The following is a 7,909-nucleotide window of genomic DNA, read 5'->3' on the forward strand; positions in this document are numbered from 1 at the left end:
TACCTCCCCACCTCCAGCCTCCTCCACCATACACATACTGCATTTTTTATAAGAGAACCAAACTAGGGTTTTTCAGGGTTCTGATTACTTTCAGAGTTTAGTGGGACAGGTTTTCTAGATTTATGGTCCATTTTTCTCCAGGGTCTCCACACATATTATTTTTAATAGACTTTACTTTTAGAGCAGTTTTAGTTTCATAGCAAAATTGAGAAGAAAGTACAGAGAGTTCCCATATACCCCCTTCCCCCCTCCCAACATGCATGGTTTCCCCCATTATCAACATCATGAACAAGAGTGGTAAATTTGTTATCATCAATGAACCTACTTGTCACCAAAGGCCATGGCTTGTATTAGAGTTCACTCTTGGTATTTTATATTCCATGACAAATGTGTAATGGCATGTGTCCACTATTATAGTATAATACAGAACGGTTTCACTGCCCTAAAAATCCTCCATGTTCTACCTATTCATCTCTCCCTCTCCGTTCTTCCCTGGCAACCACCGATCCTTTCATTATCTCCATAGTTCAGCCTTTTCTAAAATGTAATATAGTTGCAATCATATAGGATATTGTCACTTCAGATGGGGTTCTTTCACTTAGTGATATGCGTTTAAGGTTCTTCTACATCTTTTCATGGCTTATAGCTCTTTTTTTTTTTTTAGTGCTGAAGAATATTCCATTGTCCAGATGAGCCACAGTGTATTTACCCATTTACCTATGAAGGACATCTTAGTTGCGTCCAAGTTTTGGCAATTATGAATAAAGCTGCAATGAACACCTGTGTGCAAGTTTTGCATGGACATAAATTTCAACTCATCTGGGTAAATACTAAGGAGTACAATTGCTGCATCATATGGTAAGACTATGTTTAATTTTACGAAAAACTGCCAAACCATCTCTGGAAGTTGGCTGTAGATTTTGCATTCCCACCAGCAATGAATGAGAGTGCCTGTTACTCCACATCCCTGCTAGTACTTGGCATTGTCAGTGTTTTGGATTTTGTCCATTCTAATGGATGTGTAGTGATATCTCCTTTTTTTTTTTTTTTTTTGCAGTACGCGGTCCTCTCACTGTTGTGGCCTCTCCCGTTGCGGAGCACAGGCTCCAGACGTGCAGGCTCAGCAGCCATGGCTCACGGGCCCAGCCGCTCCGCGGCATGTGGGATCCTCCCAGACCGGGGCACGAACCCGTGTCCTCTGCATCGGCAGGCGGACTCTCAACCACTGCGCCACCAGGGAAGCCCGTTATATCTCATTTTAATTCCCAGTTCCCTAACGATCTATGATGTTGAACATCCATCTTTTCCTATGCTTATTTGCCATCTGCATATCCCTTCTTTTTTACTGAAAATTTTTATTGGCTTCTGTTTTAATTAAATTGTTTTCATTGATATATATTTGACATTTTATATTAAATTAGTTTCAGGTGTACTTTATTGGCCTTTGGATAGAAACGGGAATTTATTTGCCAGGAAGGATGATCCCATCATACTTCTGCTGGAACCAGCGCATGGCCTCCTATTTGCTGATTCTGTGTTTGGCCCCAATGCAACCTGTTCTTCACTTCTGTGATGCTGAAACTTGGCCTACCGAACACCACACAGAAGTCCAGACCATAGATACCAGTGCTTGGGTCACATTTGATCCCCAGATCGATGTGTTCCTGGATCCCAAAACCAAAGTTTCCAGTATCTGAGCAATTATTTTTTTCTTAACTCATACTTCATGCCTTTAGACTTCTCTCCAGGATTTCTTCTGCCTTGGCCTTACAATGGATGGCAATCTTTTCATTTCTCCTGATGCCAAAGGACCTGATGGTGTGTCTAGCTTTGGAGAACACAGAGGTCTGACTGGTGAGCTGCTCCAGCCCTGAGGCTGCCCTGCTCAGTCAGTCTCCACTCTGTCCCACACAGATGTTGAGGCAGAGCTTACAGATGCGAAGTTCCCGCATAAGCTCTCCTTTTCACTCTGATCCTGAGCCTTGGTGGAGAATGGGAAGAGTATCTGCGTATCTTCTTTGGTGAGGTGTCTGTTCAGGACTTTTGCCCGTTCCTTAATCAAGTTTTTTTTTATTGTTGAATTCTAAAGGTTCTTTGTATATTTTGGATAACAGTCTTTTATCAGAGATGTCTTTTGCAAACATTGTCTCCCCATCTGTGGCTTGTTTTCTCAGTCTCTTAACAGTGTCTTTTGCAGAGGTATTATTTATTTTTTCATTCAAGAAAGTCTATTCAACTGAGGGGACTACTCAGTAGACAAGAAGATCCCTGCCTTCATAACACCTACACTTTAATGGAGAAAATGACAATAAACAAATAAATGAATAAACATATGACAGGCATTTAAGTAGACATGGTTGGGGAGAAAGAGTTAGAGAGTGACTAGAGAAAGATCACTCTGGCTGCTGTGTAGACCTAACGTGGCCCAAAGTAGAATCAACCATAGTGGGAAAAAGAGCAGGGGTGGGGACACCAGGTGGTAGTCTATTGCAGTCATACAAGCAAGAGATATGTGGGTATGGATTAGGGTGGAAGTTGTGGAGGTGATGAGAAGTATCCAGATTCTGGACACTAGTTTTTTTTTTTTGGCTGCACTACATGTCTTGTGGGATATGGGATCTTAGTTCCCCGACCAGGGATTGAACCTGGGCCCTTGGCAGTGAGAGCTCTGAGTCCTAACCACTGGACTTCCAGGGAATTCCCTGGACACTAGTTAAAAGTGGAGCTGAACCCTATCCATTAAACCATTGATGTCTCTGTTGAAAAAAATAAAAAAGTGGAATTGACATACTTGCTCATGGATTGGGTGTAAGAGAAGTAAATGATTCAGGGATGAAAGCTAGGTTTGGGTCTAAGCCATCAAGTGAATGGTGGTAAAACTGGCGGGGGAGTGGGGAAGGAACAGGATAGGCAAGGACCAGACCTGGGCATGGGACACTCAAGTGACAATTCGGATAGAGATGTTCGAGCAGGCCATTGTGATTCAACTTGAAAAGTTAGCATTGGAGCTATACATGTGACTCTTCCACTTATGAAAGCATGCTGGATATCTCTGCAGGCCTTCCGGATTCTCTCTCCACCCTGCTCCCTGCCTCCGTATAGACTAATCCATAGGGATTAAGTCAGTGGACTCCAATCTTCTGGTTTCCAGCAGATTCAGCCCGCTGGCAGCAGATCCGAAGAGAGGAGAGCAAGGTGGGATGGCTTATCCTCCAACTCCGTCCCTGCTGCCTGAGCCTCTCTGTGAAAATTTGCAGCCCCTGTCAGGCAGGCTTCCACACAGCTGTCTCTCCAGATGCAGTAACTGCTCTGTCCCTCCACCACCCCTTCTGGTCCTTGGGTGGAAACAGCTCCTCCCCTTACTAGCCTGAGAGTACTGCTGTCCTTACACTTTTACAAATAGTCCCTTTAGTGAGCCCTGCTTGAATTACTGTCATTTGACTGTGCCATCTGTTTCTTGTTGGGTCCTTGACTGAATTTAAAAACCTGAGATTGGGGCTTCCCTGGTGGCGCAGTTGTTGGGAGTCCGCCTGCCAATGCAGGGGACACGGGTTCATGCCCCAGTCCGGGAAGATCCCACATGCCGCGGAGCGGCTGGGCCCGTGAGCCACGGCCGCTGAGCCTGCGTGTCCAGAACCTGTGCTCCGCAACAGGAGAGACCACAACAGTGAGAGGCCCGTGTGCCACAAAAAAACAAAAAACAACAACAACAAAAACCCTGAGATTGGATAAGATCACTTACGGAGTGAGAAGAGATACAAGAGAAAAGAGATTTGAGGATGGACTCCTAGGACAGTCTTATTTAGAAGCTGGAAAGAGGAGGTGGGTTCCACAAAGCAGAGGTCAGAGGGATGGGAAGAAAAACAGGAACACGTGGTGGTGTCCGGGTGGTGGCTCAGTGAAGACAGGTGCAGGAAAAAGCTCTCCTACAGTGCCCCAGGCCACCATTGCTCCGGGACTCCCGGAGCCTCTTGCTGCCCTCCTATCACTCCTGACTCCTTGCCTCAGGTGAATTCTCTCTCATGGGTCTTGAAATTTCTTTGTAATTTGGCTTCCAACATTCCCAGGTCAGCTGATATGTTATACGTATCTCAATCCTAAGGTTTGAGTCCTCCTCGGAGGCTCTCAGCAGCTGTGCAAATGTACAGTTGCATTAAGTAGGGAGGGGGGGAAACAGAGTGAAACCGCCAAGGAATGCACACACAGGCACACCCAGTGACACCTGCCTCAGGCACTATTCTGTGACTATGGCCAGGGCAGGAACTGATGTTGTTCACTCTGATGTTGAGCACTGAACATAACACCCAGTACACAGTGGCAGCTCAGTACATTGTTTTGGATGAATTAATGCTTTTTTAAAACATGGCTTATTGTGATATACTATGCTTTTGGTGCATGAAGGCCCCTTTACAGACTTGACAACTAATTCCTTGAATTGCCGTGTTATAATATGTCCCTGATTATGCTTTTGTATGCTATGTAATGCCTGGGTGTGAATGCGCTTTTTTTTTTTCTTTTTTTTCCCTAAACAGAATTGTATTGAGAAGATGACAACATGAACTCTGCAGAAACAAAGGCTGTGGGTTTTGGTCATTTGGGCTCTAGGGCCCTCAGATAAATATATTACTACTGTACTTCTAAGAACAATTTTCTTTGTTTAAAGTGTGAGACTGCTATTCATTAATATCTTGATGCCATTCCCAGAAATCATGCTTCATGTAATTGGCAAGTTTTTGCAAAGGCTGTTCGCTATTTGCAGCCTCTGTATTAGAGTTCTTGACTGATTTCCTCAACTCTGACTCAGTACAGGTGAAAAAAAAATCTCCCTTTTTTACAAACTGGAGTTTGAATCCTGGCTGTGCCAACTTCACAAGCAGTAACCTTGTGAAAGATCTTAACTGCTTTGAGTCTTAGTTTCCTTATCTGTAAAATGGGATTAATAGTACAGTTGATCCTCATTACTTACAGATTCTGTGTTTGCGAATTCATCTACTTGTTAGAATTTATCTCTAACTCCAAAATCAATACTTGCAGCACTTGTGCAGTCATTCACAAACACATGCAGTGCAACAAAAAATTTGAGTTGCTCAAGACGCGCGTTCCCAGCTGAGTTCATACTGTAAACCAGTAACCTTTTTATGATCTATTTAGTGCCATGTTTTTGCATCTATGTGCTTTTTCTTGGTGGTTTTGCTATTTAAAATGACTCCCAAACATAGTGCTGAAGTGCTGTCCCAGTGTTCCTAAGTACAGGAAGGCTGTGATGTGCCTTACAGAAAAAATACAGACATTAGATAGGTTTTGTTCAGGCATGAGTTATGGTGCAGTTGGCTGTTAGTTTAATGTTAATGAATCAACAATTTATGTTAAATAAGGTGTCTTTAAACAGAAACACACATAAAACAAAGTTATGTGTTCCCTGGTTCATTGACAAAAATGTTGTGATCAGAGCTCGCAGGAACCTAATCCTGTACTTCCCTTAGAAGAAATGGTTCAGTATGTTGGCTAATTCAGTGTTTGCACAGAGTTTATAAAAGATAGTTAGAATTAGGATTAGGGTGCCCCTTAAAGACCTCATTTTAACTTAATTACCTCTTTAAAGAATATATCTCCAGATACAGTTACATTCTGAGATCCTGGGGATTAGGACTTCAACATACAAATTTTGGGGGACCCAATTCAGCCCATGACACCACCTATCCATCCTCATTTCCCACACCTGATTCTCTAGCCAGCCAAACTGTCCACTTGTCATTCCCTGAGGTTTCCTTGCCAGGTTTCTGGACTTTGTTCATAATACTGTGTCCTTATAGCATCCCCTATCTCTGCATATCTAAGTCAAATCTGCTTTTCAAAAATGAGAATATTGACAAGTGCTCATTAAGGGGGTAATTAAGTTAAAACGAAGTGTTTAAGACTCATTGGTCATAATCCAATATGATTGATGTCCTTATAAGAAGAGAAAATTTGGACACAGACATGGGTGCACACAGAGGAAGGACCATGTGAAGACAGAGATAGAAGGTAGTCATCTACAAACCAAGGAGAGAGGCTGACACCTTGATCTTGGATTTATCTGCCTCCAAAACTATGAGAAATACATTTCTGTTGTTTACAGTTGACCCTTGAACAATACGGGTTTGAACTGCATGGATCCACCTACATGTGTATTTTTTTCAATAGTAAATACTGCAGTGTTACACCATCCCCGGTTGGTTGAATCCCGGGTGCAGAACCACATATATGGATGAACTGTGTATAGGGAGGACCAACTATGAATTATACTCGGATTTTCAAATGCACAGAGGGTGGGTGCCCCTAATCCCTGCATTGCTCAAGGGTCAACTGTATAAGCTACTCAGTTGACGGTATTTTGTTATAACAGCCCAAGTGGACTAAGACACCAGGCAAAGGAATTGGGGTTGGATTCTGTAGTTAGTGTGAGCAACTGAATTTTTTAAAGAGTGATCCATGCTGTGCTTCAAGAAAGGAACTGGAACCATTTTCTGAAGAGAATGAGCTAAAAAGGAGAGAGGCAGGAGGCTGGGTAGGTTATCGCTGTTAGAGCGATTCTTACAGGTTTATACACCTGTATAGTTGAGACTTTTATAAAACAGTGTATTGTAAGGCCCTGTTATAAAAGGCTGTTCAGGATAGTAGTGGAACAAAAAGGTCAAAGAGTCTGGGACAAGGCCGGGTGAACACTCTCTAACAAAACAATGATATTGCATGGGTTCTGGAAACTTTTGCAATAGCATGTTTGAAATTTTCAGTGGGGCCATGAGGACTACAAAAGAATTTTGCAGCAATGACCCCTGAGCATAAGATGTACTATTCCCAAGTGTGCTGAGGATGTCACTGTGGATATGAAATATTGAGATCTGGCTTGTGAAAATAACAGGTCTCTAGCAAACATTCAACAGAGAGTCCTGAGCTGATGTATGTGCCTGGACAAGAGGTAGCAACTGAAAACTTACTTCATTTTGTATCTTTTTACTTCATTTTGTTTTTGGCCTGCTGGAGTTTGATCATCCTAGGGAAACTGTGGCAATGATTGCATGAGTCTGCAAAGCAGATAATAAAAGCCAGAACTAGTAGCTGTGTTTGTAGTAAGGAGGGTATAGTTTGGAGAGGTATCATAGGGTGGTATTGATAAGACATAGTAACTAATTGGATCTGAGATACAGAGGAGAGAAGCTGAGATTGCCCAGAATAACTCAGAGTTTGAATTGAGTAGAATAATTTCACTTTTGGACATGTTGAGTTTGAGGTGCATTTCCAACTGGGGCATGTGAGTGCAAAAGTCTAGCAGGCCAAGCCTGGAATGTATAGACTTGAGAGCTATTTGCCTGTGGGTGACAGATAAAGCCAAAGGAATAGATACCAGGAATCTGCAGTGGAAGAAAAGACAGGTAGAGGCTGTGAACAGTTGTTCCCAGGCTGCAGTGGAAAGAAGTGGAGACACAGGAGTGATCAGAGATATAAGAGGAAAACCAGGACACAAAATCCACCAGCAGAGGAACAAGTGATACGGTTAAGTTTGGAAAGAGATGGATAGATGAAAATACATAGGAATAGGGTTAAAGTGGAGGACACTCAAGAGAGATGAATTTCATTTCAGAGAAGTGAAAGGCTAGCTCCTCTTAGGGAGTGGGAAAGGAATTAAGGAGAATAGAGAATGTTTGGAATATGCACCATGAGGAATACACTAGGAGGTAAATAAAGCTGAGCAAAAGGATTGCTGATCCCAGTGAGAATTCAGTTGATATTCCATAGGATAAAAGTATAAAGGAAAATTGTACGGTTTCCTGATGTTTCCCTTAATGCTTTGCAGCTGTTTTAATCAGCACTTTTTCAGTTGCAAGTGACAAAAATCTCAATTCAAAATAGATTAAAGGAAAAAAGGAAA

At 42.6% G+C, this 7,909-nt stretch overlaps 1 pseudogene; it reads right to left on the reverse strand.

Moving 5' to 3' along the window:
* Positions 1–1,462: 1,462 nt before the first annotated feature.
* Positions 1,463–1,952, reverse strand: LOC132491197 (large ribosomal subunit protein uL5-like; annotated as a pseudogene).
* Positions 1,953–7,909: the final 5,957 nt, after the last annotated feature.

The sequence above is a fragment of the Mesoplodon densirostris genome, chromosome 5, assembly GCF_025265405.1.
Source record: "Mesoplodon densirostris isolate mMesDen1 chromosome 5, mMesDen1 primary haplotype, whole genome shotgun sequence".
Lineage (NCBI taxonomy): Eukaryota > Metazoa > Chordata > Mammalia > Artiodactyla > Ziphiidae > Mesoplodon > Mesoplodon densirostris.